Source organism: Musca autumnalis, unplaced genomic scaffold (genome assembly GCF_047663935.1).
Source record: "Musca autumnalis isolate F117 unplaced genomic scaffold, ASM4766393v1 scaffold_95, whole genome shotgun sequence".
Classification (NCBI taxonomy): Eukaryota; Metazoa; Arthropoda; class Insecta; order Diptera; family Muscidae; genus Musca; species Musca autumnalis.
In genome coordinates, this window is record NW_027412456.1 from 252194 (window position 1) to 269807 (window position 17614).

Here is a 17614-nt window from a genome sequence, read left to right on the forward strand (position 1 = left end):
AAAGCTATAAAACATCGCTACTTTGCGCAGGGTGCATACAATTTTTGTCCGCATCCGATTTCAGTGTTCACTATGAAAATCTATATCGATATATATCTATTTCAAGGCGATCAATCAAGAACCGTTTGTGTAGCATCACACACTATTTTTTGGGATGAAATGAATGTAGCTCCGTTATCAGTGGAGTTTTTAAATCTCTGTTTCCGCAAAAACGAAGATGCTGCACTAGTTTTTTCATTGCAGTGGAAACGACCCACAGAAAACGCGATAAAATACCCGATATTTACAAAAAAAAAATTAGGTAATTTTCCTGCTTTGAAATTTCTCGTAACTCGCGTTTTATTATATGGATTTTTACGGAGAATGATTTATTAGATCCGGAACGTAAAAAACTAGAATTTGCAATAAAATACGGGGTAATCGAATGACAATTGCAAATATTAGACCAAAAAATATGATTTTTAGGAACATGTTAGCACAAAATTTCCTCATTTGGATGCAGATTTCTATGAAGTTGTGGAGATTAAAATAAACGCTTAAAATTTAGCAATTTGACGAAATTTATGTATTGGACATATGTAGAATTTCCCGATATTGAAGGTTATATTCGATTTCAATAATAAATAACTTATTTGATAACGATACATATAAGAAAAAACTGCAATGAAAATGTTGTATGCAATCGGTGCGGAAACTTTTTTAACGGTAGAGGAAAAGTGATAATGCATTTCTTAATATTTTCCCATCTTCTATATGGCTATGTGGTGGTATTTGTGTTATTTGCAAAAAATGCAGAAAAGTTATAACCCTAGTGTACATACCATCGATGGATATATGTGCCTTGCTGACATGATAAGTCTTGGCAACCAGTTGTTTCCCTTGGTTCAGACCATCTTCCTATCATAGACTCTGTTAGCGGACCACCCGACTTCATAACCTCTGATCGCCATACTTTTCTGAATTATGCTGATCGAAAAGTTAAAACCCTATTGTATATACCGTCGATGGATAGATCTGCGTTACTGACATGATAAGTCCTGGCAACCCGTTATTTACCTTGGCTCAGACCATCTTCCTATCATAGACTCTGTACGCGAACTACCTGACTTTAAAACCTCTGACGGCCATACTTTTCTGAATAACGCTGATTGCTGGTCGAATAACCGAAATTGGCCCATTGGTCGCCCAGCAGTGTGTGTTTTGTCGTACGAACCTTGAAGAACCAAGAGTTAGGGAACTTACTCAGCAGGATAGTAGGCGAACGTAAGCGGAAAAAGTGGCTAGACCATCAAGTGTTTTGGCATTCCGTCCAGAGAGCTACAGAACGGGGCGAGCAAAAAGATGGCTCCACACTTTGCACTGTAAACGAAGACGCTTCTACGATGATAAGAGGAGATTGCGACAACTCCCCAAACATCGCCATTGTGATATCCGGTCTGCTAAACGACGTACCCTGTCAACGCGTTATTTTCGTTGGCTTATACCATCTTCCGATCATAGTAAACGGACCACCCGACTTCATAACTTCTGACCGCCGCACTTTTGCGAACCATGGAAAAGCTGATTGTAAGGGTTAAGAGAATGAAACAGTCATTGCTTCCCAGATCTTCTCATTGTCTCAGATCCTCAGGTTGAGATAATTTTCCAGAACTTCAGCAGCAGCACCCTACATAGCTGCTGGTAGAATACACGAAATCTGACCAAATTTCCGAACAGGGGCGACGGGAGCGTCACTAACCCTGAAGACCCAAGAGTTAGGGATCGTACTCTTGTACTTAACAGGCTAGTAAAGAAGTATGATAGAGCGGCTGCTACATTTAATGGCGTGACATTGGAGGCTGTTTATAGAGCACACCGAGATTGATAGGGAGAAGAGGAGGGTGCTACACAATATAAGAGCACTACCATCCGATGAGATACTACCATAATTTACGATGAGCGAGGTTACAGACGTCATCGGACACGAAAGCATCCAAAACGTAAAACACACACGGAACCTCAATGATAATGCTTAAGCAACTGAATGACGCAGGTGTTGGGTATTTCACAAGTGTCCTCAATCTGTCTTTAGCCACCCATATTTTACCAGAAGTCTTGAAAGATGGCAGAGTGGTCCCTGAAGTCAGGTAAGGATGCCAGCAGAGGTAAATCATACAGTCCGATCTCCCCCGTATCGCCAGTAGCAAAGATTCTAAACGAACTACTCCTCTTCATGATGAGAAACAGTTTCCCAGTTGCCCAACATCAGCATGAATTCCGGAAAATACACACGCCACGCCATTTCAACACATATCAGTCGAGGACTGAACCGGAATAGGTCATGCGACCGATCAGTTATGTCGATGACACTATTAAACATCTGGGCGGCTGAAATGAGTCTCCCCCTAGATATATTGGTCGATGTTTACGATGATTCCGACAAGTAACTTCCCCAACATATTGCTTAAATCGTTTGCGTAAACCACAGCTATTTGCGACAAGATTAGAAGTAGGAACAAGGTTCTCAAGTCGCTAGCCGTCAACACTTGCAAAACAATAGGCCGGTCTGTAGTAAACTATGAGACGCCAGTGTGGTATGCAAATGTTAGCGCTACACAGTGGAAGAATATTCAATCCTGAGTCACCCTGAGGATTTCTACAGGATGCCTCTTCATGAGGAAACCAAGATTTTACATCAATACAACAAAATGTTGTCGATGTAGTACCCGCTTCCCTCCCCGATCTATTGGACAGCCCAGCAAAAAAATGCTTACTAAATAATGGGTTTTCATAGTACTCTTTGGTAGTCGTAACTACTTACAAAACCCCATACTAACCCATTGAAAAGTAGGCTAAAAAATATATTTTTACAACAGTTGAGGTGGATTTTTTAAATTTCAACTGTGGTAATTGCGGTAACATCCACTTTTTGCTTAAAAGGCGAACCCTATTGATTTTGTGTAAGAATCGGTTTAGATTTGGATATAACTCCCATATATATTTTCGGCCGATTTGAGGTATCTGATGCACCAAACACGCTATATATATCCAATTGTGGTGAAATTTGGAATATGTTATGGAATTTAGTGTGGAAATTAATGTGCCAAATTATATCGGAATCGGTTCCATGTATATTTTCGGATGATTTGAGGTTTTTGATGCACCAAACACGTTATATATGTCCAACTTTGATGAAAATCGGAATGTGTGACGGTATTTGGTCTAGAAATAATTGTGCCAAATTCTATCGAAATCGCTTCAGATTTGGATATAGCCCCCATATGTATTTTCTTGCCGATCTGAGGTATTTGATTAACCAAACACGCTAAGTATATCCAATTGTGGAGAAATTTGGAATGTGTGACGGAATTTGGTCTAGAAATAAATGTACCAAATTATATATTTTCGGCCAATTTGAGGTATTTGATGTACCAAACATGTTATATACATATGTCAAATTTTGACAAAGCTTCGGATGCGGACTTTATTTGTTTCAGAAATAAATGTGCGAAATAATACCGAAATCGGTCTAGATTTCAATATAGTAGCCATATATGTATACTTTACGTATTAAAAGTGGTGTAGGGTATCATATAGTCGACCCGCCCGACTTCGATCCTTTTCTTACTGGTTTTATTTTATTTTATTTCGCTCTCTACTGGATTTGATCATGCGGACTACTGATTTATAGCCGGAAACACTACACCCTCGCTTACGCGTACGAACAGTTAGGGCTGTTTAAACGCTAACATGTGCACTATCATCTGTTCTTTATTTTGTCAACAAAAAGTTCGCGTGGCGACGGTGAACGTTGAACACACAACCCTAGGATTATTAATCAAACACATACGCTTTGAGACCCCGTACTTATAACATAGTAAGTAGTAATATAAGTAGTTATTTTTGATTACATTACTTTGTAATGGGTTACGTAATGACTAACAGATACGAATTTTTGCTTGTTTTCAGATTCGCAGCCTTTCCAGGTTGCACAATTTTTGAATCAAGACACAGAGGAACGGTATTCAGAACAACGCACACTGGTCGAAACCACAGATCTAGCGGCGCGAAAGTCAAAAAATCGAACTATAAAATTGCGAAATATTTTCCATTGTATCGATTACAGACACTTGGCAGGCAAAGTTTGTGTTTTTTCATTTTTGTTGCTGTAAATATTCACTCAGTTATTCACTATCAAATACAAGAGTTTTTGTTGCATCAGATTTTAAAAAATTGTAGCAAAAAAATTAACTACATATTAGTTTAAATTTTAAATAAATTCGTAATGAAACTGGAAAAGATTTATTTTTAATTAATAGCAGAGGGTATTATTTAAATTATAAAAATTAGTTTGGGGTCTGGAGGTACTTAGTTATATAGCAATAAATTTTCAAAAAAATTAAATTTTTTAGTATTTTTATGGGTAAACTTGGCCGAACTTGGGTTCGATTATTTTTTGGGGAATGAAATTGGACTCTCTGGATACGAAATAACCACATTTGGGCTGCAAATATTTGCAAACCTTTTGATGACTGCACTTTTAAAATAAGGGATTTTGCATGAAATTCATACAAATTTAGCTGTGCATTTGTATGGGAGCTGAATCAAAATATAAACCTATCTTGAAAAATTTTTGCAAGGAGGAGTTCTACCCCCGGAGACACTTTAATACCATATTATAGCTAAATATGTTATTTAATATGGGGTAACGAGTAAAAATTCAACGAATCGGGGGTACCATATAAGGGACTACATCGAAACATAAATCCGTATTGAAAATGTTTTGTAAGAAGATTTTATACGCAGTGAGAACACGGAATGCAAAATTGCAGCCAAGTTGGTTTAAAAATATGGTCATGATATTCAAAATACCTTAAATTGGGAGGTACGGTTACATGGGGCTATATCAAAACGTGCACCTATGTCCATAATTTTTGGTGGAAATATTTTGTGACCACTAGGAACCCTAAGTACCAAATTACAACTAATTTGCTACGAAATTGTGGCTTAAATCCTCCAAATACCGAAAATATGAAGGTACCGTTATATGGCGGCTACACAAAAACATTAGCCGATATTGTTAATATTTGGCCCATTATTACCCACAGATACAAGCTGAGTTTGTGCAAAACTTCAGTGACGTATCTCAATTCGTTTGCATGTTATTAATTTCGCGCCGCTAGATCAGTGGTTTCGACCACTGTTGCAACGATGTGTTCCATCTAATCTTCACTTTATGTAGAAATTGCATGCAAAATTTGAATACAGGTTGTTGTATACAAATAACTTAGCCACCTGCCACCACAAGCTCACAGACTCGTTCATGTATAGTTTCATGTCAGCTGGTGCGTCACGTTCAGTTGTTTTAGTCACAGCTTTACCTTCCATCACACTACCGACAAGGTAATTATATCGTAATTAGTATATCGTAATTTACCCGAGCATACTCCAGTGCTAAAAATGTACCTTATCTGTAATAATTTCGAACAATCCTGTTACAGAAAATCTGATATCCTGATATCTGTACAGATAATATTTTTAAGGAGTTTGCAGCCGTCTTTGACATTATGAAAGTGGTTCGCCATGGTCATAATATGTAAATTATCCTTTGTACGTTCCGACTTAGTAAGAAGAGACGCTTCTTTCTCACTTGTAACAATATTTTTTATGAAAGGAATAATATAACTGTACTTTAAATACAATTTGAAATTATTTCGCAGTATCATAATAGTGATTAATAATATAATACAAGTTTCGATTGAATTATTTAACATTCTAGACAACACTTCTGAATGCAGCTGCATCATTTGACCGCCAAGCTACAAAAAAGAGCACAATATGATTGTTAACAATTTTCTCTCGTTCTACACTCACTCACCCGCCAATTGTTGTAAATATTTAATAAGGATGTAAGGATACTTTCCTTTATGCTAGCATGAAATGTATGTATGTTGAATGTGTGTATGTATATGTATGTGTGTATTTTTGCATATTTGTTTGCAAACTTTAGTTTAAGTTCGTTTTTTTAATAGCGTTGTTAATAAATTGTTTAATATGTATGTTTGTGGACTGGTAGTGGTACTCGTGCTAGTGTGCGGTGTGAGTACAATGTTGAATGGGTAATAAATTTTGTAGGAGGGACAGAACAAAATACGAGGTAGGGATGCGCATAAAATGGGACCATATAAATTCAAATGTTATCTGCTTAAAAAGAAGTGGGTATTTCGTATGGGAATAACGGGATATAACATGTTTATACCCTCTACACGCAGAAAAATATATGTTAGAATTATGTTATGAATATATGAATAATTAGAACATATTAGTCTGAGTCTATGCAAACGGGGATCGCTTGCGAACGTCGACGCAGGTTCCATATGGGAAACTGCGTTCAGAGGCAGGCCCATTTAAACCAGAACACCGCTGGCCCTTCACATTTATCCTTGGTGGCCACTGAACTGAGAGCGATCTTCAGGAATAGCATTTTTGGGATCCAGTAATTGATCTTAATGTTCATAAAGTCGAAACACATGTGTTGCTCCTACCGCTTCTGGAATCTGACGCAGACCGGCAATCCGCACCTGCGTTTCAAACGTTAAAGGATTTTTTGTTGAATACGCTTCCGAAAATATGATTCTTACTGTGTCGTGGGTATTTGCGGTTCCGATTTCAGCTCCCGGAAGTTGGCAACCGGGTTCGTAAAACGCTAGCAAAAGGTAAATTATGTTGAACAAGTGAAGACGACGTTAAGTTCGGTCGGACCTACCTTTTTATACCATCCATCATAAATTACATAATGTGACTAAAACCGTTCTATGAGGGAATGTTTTATAGGCGGGGATCTTTATATCATTCTTCAACACCAAACATCCTAGAAGTTAAAAAAAACTTCTGTTCAAATTTTTAAGGTAAAGAAAATAGACCTATGGTTGGCTCTCGTAACCGGAATACTCCCAATTTCAGTCCTAAATGAACCCGGGATGTGTCTAATAAGATAATGACTTTTCGACATTTTTCTCAAAAATGGTTTCCTGTAGCACGGATCTCCTATCAATTACTAAAATAATTTTTACTCCATTGAGATATAAAAAGGTTCACGCCCAAATCGGTTTAAAAAAAATATTTTTTTAAAAAATGTATGAAATAAAAAAAAAATCCCAAAAATTATATCCTGTTACACGAATGAATAAACTTATGCCTAGTAATAACTAATATAACGATTATTCCATTCAAATAAAGAAAAGTCAAGCACAAACCACATTAAAAAGTTTCTTTTTTTATATTAAGTTAGTTTTTTCCACTTGCAATAATCATTTGCGATCCTACACTGTATCAGGGTAAAATTCTACGTCGATCTATGCGTGTCCGTCCTTCTGAGGTAATCACTCTAGGATCCAAGAAGATTGAAATATGACATTGAAATTTTGGAATGATGCGTCTTTTGTTGGCAGGCAGATTAAATTCGAGGATGGGCATGTTAGCTATAATTTAGCATTTAGGGTTCCTAGAGGTCAAAAAACTTATCTTCCAAAAATTGTGAACATAGGTCCATGTTTTTGGAATAGTCCCCATATAATAGTACCGCCTAATTTACGGTATTTGGACGTGTTTAGATACATTTTCAGATGAAATTAGCGATAATTGGTATTTGGTTCCTAGTAGTAGGTTAAGCTTACTGTTACGTTTTGTTAACGGTACCACCAAACTCAGTTATTTGGACGTTTTTTGCTACGTCTTTAGATGGAATTAGATAAATTTAGCATTTAATGTCGACCTTTTGGAATAGCCACCATATCACGGTACTAACGATTTCAAGTATTTTAAAAATTTCAACTGATCGAATTAGCTACAATTAGGTATTTAAGAGTTCCCAGTGGCTAAAAAACATTTCCATCTAAAATTGTGGGTATTTCGTAACAAAAATAAAACAAATTATTTGACTTATGTTTAGAAAACATAGTTTATGTTGGAGGGTATAAAAAGTTCGGGACCGCTTCTTTATTTATTCTTTATTTTTTATAGTAGGGTGTGTTTCTTTCATGGGCGAGTCTATAAACCACGGATTCCAACGTTCACAATTTTAATTTCGACTCATATATGCATTTCGAAAAATATTTTTTTTTTTAAATTTTCGATCAATAATCCTTATTGGCTTAACACAAGCGGTTTTGAACTACATATATTCATTGGTTGTGGTTATCTTCATCGTTAGCAAATTTGATACATACCTTTTTAGAAATATTCCGTTCGTAATCTTCACTTTCTGGATCAGTATCAGATTTATTTCATTATTTTTTCAAGAGAACTTGCTGTACGCACATCCACTGTGCGAAAATTTGTTTCTCTTCTCACCTTCACCTTCCTGAGAATAGATTTATTGACTTTTGGAGAAAGCGGAATTATTTTAATAATAATATACACTTGTTCAAGGAAGATCTAAACGTGTCATTTCGGTATTCCCCCTACGCTAACGTTAAGTATATATATACAACTAGGAAAGTGCCCGCTACTTCGAATGCTGAAGGGATATAAAAAACAAATAAACAATATTTAATATAGAAATGGCTAACACTGCAAATGTTGTTGTACTAATACAAATTTTAATCAAAATTAAATTTTATTTAAGTGATAACAACACTTTAGTTAGATTTTCAAAAAATCAGACGTATCTCACCCTTACACATCAACAGCGAGCCAATTTTTTTAGGCATTTTAATTAAGGACTTTCTGTCCTCAGAAGGTGAAACATTCTTGTTAACAAATAACCCCAAGACCAATTTTCGTACCATTTAGTACTTTTTGTAGCCTTATAGTAGGTATTTCAAATACCATTTTAGCCATCAGCCGGGTCCGTCCCCCAAGAAAATTCTACATTCCCGCGATCAGCGCAACAATATCTGCCTATGGAAAAAAACTTCAAAAAATCGGAGAGTTTTTACTAAACTAGAGTTAAGCCTAAATACATAAGTACGAATTTTCGAAAAATCCTCCTAAAAATAACAAATTATATCAAAATTCTGTGCCATTTATTTCTTTCGTAGTACAAACAAATTTAAGAATTCCAGCTCTGTTCCTACACCTGATACAATATTTAGACCGCTTAGGTACTTTTCGTCAATTTATGGTACGTATTTCTTAAAACACGTCCACATACCAACGTTACACACTAATTCTCACCCTAACTTCAAAAAATATAGACTTCAGCTCAGTCCCTACACCCAACAGCAAATTGAGTACCATTTAGTAAGTTTCGTATACTTATGGTACGTATTTCGACAACCACATATCTCAACCCTATACTGACATTAACACAAAATAATAACAGTAATCTTAATTTCAAATCTCAGGATTTCAACTGTATGCGTTCATCCAATATCAAATTGTGCTATTTTGTACTCTTCGTACCTATAAGTACGATTTCAGAATTCCTGCTCTATCCGTTCGCTCAGATCAAAATTGTACCAAAATTAGAACTTTCCGTATCCATAAATAAGTACGAATTTCAAAAAACTACATCAATCCCACACTCTAACAATAATCTTAATCCCAAATTTCAGAGTTCCAACTCTATCCGTTCACTCAAAACAAAATTGTACCACATTTAGTACTTTCCGTACCCATAAGTATGAATTTCCAAAACTATATGAACCATACACTCCAAAGGTAATCAAAGGTAATCTTAAAGCTCTATCCGTTTAATCCTCAATCCTACAGTCCAACAACAATTTTCATTTCAGATTTCACGATTCTAGGTCGATCAGTTCACCCAAATCCAAATTGTACCAAATTTAATACCATTTAGTACGCTTCGTACCCATAAGTACGAATTTCCAAAACTACCTTAATCCTACGCTCCAATAGCAATCATAATTCCAAATTTCAGGATTCCAGCTCTATCCGATCACCCAAATACAAATTGCATCAAATTTAGTAGCATTCTAACTAACTAACTCAATCCTACACTACAACAATAATCTTATTCCAAATTTCAAGATTCCAGCTCTATCCGACCACCCAAATTCAAATTGTACCAAATTTGGCATTTTCCGTACCCTATCCTATATTCCAACCAGGGTTTCGGAGTCGAGGTATTTTTGGCTCGACTCCGACTCCAGAATTTTTTTTACGACTCCGGCTCCGGGTCGATTCCGAATGAATTCCTATACCACTACAAATGAATAAAATGTGCAAATTTTTTTAATTTTTTCCTATATTTTGGCCTATATAGGCTAATGTGTTAGTTTTTCCTTTCATATTCATTAGAAAGGACATTCGTTCGAATACATTCGATCATATCAATATCGTTTCGGCCGAATTTCACGAATGTTTCTGTCGGTTTTCCTTTTTTGGACGAGTATATTCTGGACGGAATTCTTCCGAATACATTCGATCATATCAATATCGTTTCGGCCGAATTTTACGAATGTTTCTGTAGGTTTTCCTTTTTTGGACGAGTATATTCTGGACGGAATTCTTCCGAATACATTCGATCATATCAATATCGTTTCGGCCGAATTTTACGAATGTTTCTGTCGGTTTTCCTTTTTTGGACGAGTATATTCTGGACGGAATTCTTCCGCGTGAGAAAATCTTAAAGCTTTCAAAATATGTGAAAATGAAGGGGCAATACAAATCATAAGGACTGTGTACATGAAACAAAAATTATAATCAATTCATGACCATGTTTCAAACTGGATGTAAACCAACAATTTAGTGTGCTTAGTCTTAAAAGGAGAACCACAGTTGTAAAGCTCAATAAAAGCAATTTTTTTCGAGAACACTACGTAACTTTTTGACAGATTTTTACTCCATCTGAAAGAGAAAAATATTACGAAATCTTGAGGCAGTCTACGAAACCCAGCTTTTATTAAAGCATTTTGCGGTGCCAACTCTAGCTCGAAAATTAATAACCCAATTGTTATATATTTTTGTGGCCGATTTCGAGAAAAGCACAGTTTATATGCTGCATACAAAATAAAATAAATTGTTCCCATCCAACTCTCATACTAAGGCACTATTGTTCCGATCGACTTAAAAAATTGACCACATGTTCTACGTTATTTATACTTTCTACTTTTTTCTGAAATTTATAAGTAGGGATCACCCCTTAAACTAAAGTTCAGCGCTCACATTTTGAACTTTGGTGTGGAGTGCATAATTTTATTGAAATATTTGAGATATATTGTGGACACCACCCAGCAACGTAGGCAGATGGATGTCTTCTGGAACTGAAAAATTAGCACACTGAGATTTCGTGAATGAAAATATTCTACAAAAATGTTGATAGGAAAATTTTATGTATGGTCGGTCTAGGACAAGTAATCGATATTGTCATATTTTCATTGTCCTTTATCACTTTTACCCGATCCTTTTTCATGAAAAACTATATGATTATGTATTTTATTGAATTTCGTATAAGCTATTGATGTGTAGAAAACTCGGATACACATGAACTATATCTGTTCCTGGCGGACGGATCCGGTTATTTAAATGTCTACATCTAAAGCCCTCATTGAGTATATAATGAATCCTAGAAGAAAGATTCGCCGTTTGTCACACATCTGAGTTATGGCGGGATGAATCTATCGTTGACCAACAACGAATTTATGATGCCCTGGTTCAGAAGCGTAACCCTCCGAATTTCATATATAGTTAATAGATTATGCGAACTTTACCGAAATACATAAACATACGATTTTTTTGAGAAAGTAATGGGTAAAACTTATAAAGGACAATGAAAACTTGACAATATGGATTTCTTGGATATGGGAAACCTACATATAATTTTCGATGGAACATTTTTGTCAAAAATTTCATTTTGTTTTACTTTTTGAGTTAAAGAACAAAAAGGACATCGAAGGAACTAAGGTAGAAGGACAGCATATTCGACAGAAAGGTTCCTCATTCTATTTAACTGAAAACATGACATCTAACAATGATGAAACAATATCTCGAAACAGAGATAAAAAGCTATTTTCTCAATGATTGATGGGGGTCAATCAAAAAATTCATTATGTCATAACTCAGAAATTTCAGCTATGGGATCCTTTGGGATTTTCAATTAGGGTTTTCATCCCGAAAAGGAATTTTTCCACCCCCAGATCTTGACTTCCATTTTGTGCCACAGGGTATTCAGTAAGATTTCCCATAGAGACCACAATGTCATAAAAACAAGATGAGAATACCAATAGAACTTTGTGAGAATACCAGTAAGACTTCTGACGAAAGAAGTTAAAGGTCCAATCTTAATTCGATTGTCATAGAACTTTACTTTTGTTTGAAAAATATAAAAAATCAAGTGGATTAACAAAATAGGGACGAATAGACTACACTTCAGAGGATAGTAAATATCCTGTGAATTTTTCTTTAACTTAGTATAATTTACCGTTTGCATATATGTTTTCTTATACCTTCCTTTTAAAAAAATAATAAGTTTAAAAAAATTTTCTTGTTCCAAATTGAATGTTATATTTCTATAACGAGGAAAAAAATTTGCCCGGAGTCGGAGTGGAGTTATCGAATTTTCAAAACTTCCTCAATCCTACACTATAACAATAATCTTAATTCCAAATTTCAGGGTTCCAACTCTATCCGTTCACCCAAATCAAAATTGTACCGAATTTAGTACTTTTCCTACCTATAAGTTCGAATTTCTAAAACGACCTTAATCTACACACCAACAGTAATCTTAATTCCAAATCTCAGGATCCCAGCTCCATCCTTTCACCCAAATACAAATTGTACCAATTTTAGTACCTCCAACAGTAATACATACTTTTCGTACACATACACTCCAACAGTAATTTCAATTCCAAATTTCCAGCTCTATCCGATCACGCAAATACAAATTGTACCAAATTTAGTACCATTTCGTACTTTTCGTACCCATAAGTGCTAATAGCGAAAACTACCTCAATCCGACACTACAACAATTATCTTAATTCCAATTTTCAGATTCCAGCTCTATCCGACCACCCAAATTCAAATTGTACAAAATTTAGTACCGTTTAGTACTTTTCGTACCCTATCCTATATTCCAACAATAATTATAATTTCAAATTTCAGGATTCCAGCTCTATCCTATCACCCATATATGTACAAATTGTACAAAACTTAGTACCATTTCTTTACTTTTCGTACCCGTAAGAACGAATTTCCAAAACTACCTCATTCCTACACTCCAACTGTAATCTCAATTCTAAATTTCAGGATTTCAGCTCTATCCGACCACACATATCCAAATTATTATTACCATTTAGTACTTTTCGTACCCATAAGTACTAATTTCCAAAACTACCTCCATATTTCAACCCTACACTCTGGGTGAAGTACCCTACACTCTAAAAATTACCATAATTCCAAGTTTAAAAATGAAATTTTTCATTTATTCAATGAAGCTCTACGTTGCCTCAAAATCAATGACAAATTTCATTGATACAACGTAGGATTTCATTCATATTACGTAGCTTTTTCTTTCAGTGTACCTCTCAACCTCTATTCTCATTTCAAATATCAAACTATTAGCTCTATCCGTTCACATAATACCAAATGGTACCAAATTTTGTACATGTTAGTACTTTTCGTACACTTACGGTTCGAATATCTAGAACCCTTTCGTGGATCTATTCAGTGACTCTCATTTCAAATTTTAATATTTCTAGCTCTACCGGTTCGCCATATACAAGTGGTACCATATTTAGTACCGTTTTAGTTTGAATTTCCAAAAACCCTGCCATATCTGATACCTTCGGACCAAGAGAGAACCTTTCCGAAAATTTCAAGTTTCTAGCTTTAGCCGTTTCGTCTGGGCCTTGATTATTAGTCGATCAGCCACACAAATGGTACATTTTTTAGTATTTTACGCACCCTGCTAGTACGAATTCCCAAAATCCCAGCCTTATCGACCACCTTCGCCCCAAAACTGACCCTCAGCCAAAATTTCAAGATTCTACCTTTAGCCGTTTCGTCGGGGCGTTGTTCGTTGATTAGAAATATTATATCAGATGCTGAAATACCTGTATCGATAATTATATATTCAAACCTTATATCCGCAGGATATACTTCTAAGGACACAGTTATTCTACTAACTCCAAAATAGTGTTAAATGTAAAATAATTAAACATAACGTACATAGTTATTTTCCACTAATCATTAAAGCTTTAAATTTCAATCATTGTTAAGAAGATAAAAGCAGCGTTTATGTTTTAATTACGTCTTTTAAAACAATAGAATTACTTAAACGAAATCATATTTATTCTCCACTTGACGATGCTATAATTTCCACACTACCACTTAAAGATGAATGGACTATGGATGGTATTGCCAACATACAAGTAGACGGCAGGCAATGTGCATGAAAATCATCTATATTTCACAGGATATCATACACACATATGAATGCATGTAATTGTATAAGTTCTCGAAACTCTGACAGGGATGGGGTGGTGGTTGTGTGTCCAAAGGGCGGTTGGTTTGTTCTATATTATATTCATTCAATGTTAAGTTGAACATACTTTTGTAGGTCAAATGTTGGAAGATTCACAACCGTACATACATGCACTTCATCGACATCAGCAACCAACAATCCACAGGGGGTACTTGACTATTAAATTAAAGTAACTGAAAACGAATTAAACCTATTGCTACTACGCTCAACTACACCCTGCATTTATTTACGTTGCTTTCAAACAGCTGTGCTAAAAGTTCGAATCAATGTAATGGTGTAAATTAAAACATGCACTTAAGTGGAGGTTATTTGACGAAATCACAACGTCATATAGTTACAATTAATTCGGAAAAATATCTAAGTCAAGTATTTCGCATATTCGACAAAAACAAAAAGGTTTTTGAAAACATTTATTTCAAGTACACGCTTACGCAAAAGTGTCAATGTTAACAGTTTGCTCGCTTCGTGTAATTGAAATACTGAAGAAACCAAAACAAGCACTAAACCAAAAATATGTCTCTACGAATTGTCCTTTACTCTCATCACACTCTCCCATGTGGTGAAACAATGCAGGAATATTGGTGGAAAGCTTTTCCCCTAAAAAAGAGGCATATATGGTGATTTTTCAACTAACAGGAGAGAAAGAGAGGAAGTAAATGGAGAAATATAAAATATCATTGGAAAGGGGGAAAAAACGGAGAAATAAAGGGGCAATAAGGGGAAAAAGGTGAATTATTTACTTTTTCTCAATTAAATAGTATTTTCAACACGACAAGAAGGGGAAAGCGAAATATAGCAAGAAATATAAAATATCACTAAAAAGGGACAAACGGAGTTGGGGAAAGGTGAATAATTTTGCAATGGTAATACAATTTTTATACTTTACTTCAATAATTACAAATAACTAAAAAATTATTCGGCTCAAAATAATTTGGATGCCAGTAAGAGAAAAATTATTTCATAGTTTTTAGTGCATATATTAATAACACGGTTGTTTAAATTTTTAATTGTTTTTTTTTTATAACCTTCACCATAATGTGGAGGGTATAATTAAATTTGTCATTCCGCTTGTACCACATCGAAATATTCATCGGAAACTATATAAAGTATATATATTCTTGAACAGGGTAAAATTCTAGGTCGATATAACCATGTTCGTCTGTTTGTCCGTCTGTTGAAATCAAGATACAGCTCGCAATGTTTAAGATAGAGCCTTGTAACTGGGTATAGAAGTTTCTATTATTCCTAGGATGTTTGGTATTGCAAATGGGCTCTATCGGTCCACGTTTTTATATAGCCCCCATAGAACGGTACCACACGATTTTCGGTATTTTGCAGGTTGTGGCCAACGAAATGACTAAAATTTGATATTTGGTCTTTTAATTTAGGCTATTAAACGTTTCATATGCATTTTGCCGACATACGTCCACACCTCCCCCATAGATCGTACCTCCCAATTATTGGTGCTTTGGCCTCAATATTCCTCAGAAATGGCTGAAATTTGGTATTTGGTCTTCATTTGGGGTATTAAGCGTTTCATATGAAATTTGTCGGTATAAGTTCACGCCTTCATATAGCCCCATAGAACGTACCTCCTGATTCAAGGTGCTTTGAAGGTTGTGGCCTCAATATTCCTCAGAAATGGCTAAAATTTGGTACTTAGTCTTCGTTGGGGGTATAAAACTTTCCCATAGAAAATTGTCGGTATAGGTACACGCCTTCATATAGCCCCATAGAACGGTACCACCCGATTTTCGATATTTTGAAGGTTTTAGCCACATTATCACACAGAAATGGCTAAAATTTAGTGCTTAGTCTTCGTTGGGGGTATACAACTTTTTCCAGAAAGTTGTCTGTATAGGTCCACGCCTTCATATGGTCCCCATATAAATGGTACCTCCCGATTTTCGGTACTTTGAAGGTTATGGCCACAGCAATCCACCGAAATGGCTGAAATTTGGTATTTAGTCTTTGTTGGAGGTAAAGGCCTTTCTAACTGAAATTCGTCGGTATAGGTCCACGTGTTGATATAGCCCCCATGGAACGGTACCTTCCCAATTTCGCTGTTTTGAAGGTTAGCCACATTGTTTTACCGAACTTACTGAAATTTGGTATTTAGTCATCTTCGTAACGCCGTTCTTGCTTGCTGGGAACATCAAATGGTAAATTGCAGCTAATTCGGTCAGAAAATGTAGCTATAATCCTCAAATACCTTAAATCGGGAGGTACCGGTATATTAGGGCTGTACCAAAACGTGGACCTTCCTTGACATTTTTAGTGGAGAAATTCTTGGCCAAAGGGAACCTCAAATGTCAAATTTCAGCTAGTTCGGTCAAAAGATGTAGCTAAAACCCTCAAAATACGTTAAATATGGTGGCACTGTTATATGGGAGCAACCTTCGAACTTGACCTACCAATGGAAAAAGACACTCGGTTGCGTTCTGTCTCAATTTTTGCAGATACTAGATTGATTATAGCCGCCGGACAAACGGACATGGCTAAATTGTCTTAGAATTGTATCCTAATCAAAAATATATGGGCAATATTTATGAAAATTTAACATAGCTGAAGCCAAGTTTTACCCTTTTATAACTGACTAGCAAAATGCCCGCTACAATATTTATTTTCATTAGTTCGACTTTCAAAAAAAAAATAAATAGAATAAAAAAGCCGTATCTCACCCTTCCACATCCACAGCGACACATATTTTTGAGCGCATTTAATTAAGGGCTTTCTGTCCCCAGAAGGTAAAACACTCTTGTAAACAAATACACCCAAGACCAATTTAGTACCATTTGCTACTTTTTGTAGCTTTAAAGAAGGCATTTCTAAAACCATTTCAGCCATCAGTGACCCTCATACCAAACGTCAGAATTTGTACTATAGGATTAATAAAAAGGCTTCTTTATGTTTCAACAATCAAAGATAGAATAATATATTTTCCAATTTGTCATATTATTATAATTTCTAAGCCTTCCATTCAGAACATGTATATTTTATATGTTCCTATAAACACAGAGCTTACAACTCGGCCACGCTCCCTTGCACACGTCCTCGTGGGCATCTTCAATTCCAGCTTCAATTAGACAGTAACTATAATTTAACAACCGTCCTTTAAATGTCTAAAAATATGAAATGAAGCATACATTTAAGTAATAAGTTTAAGACAAGTATTCTTTCCAAAATTCT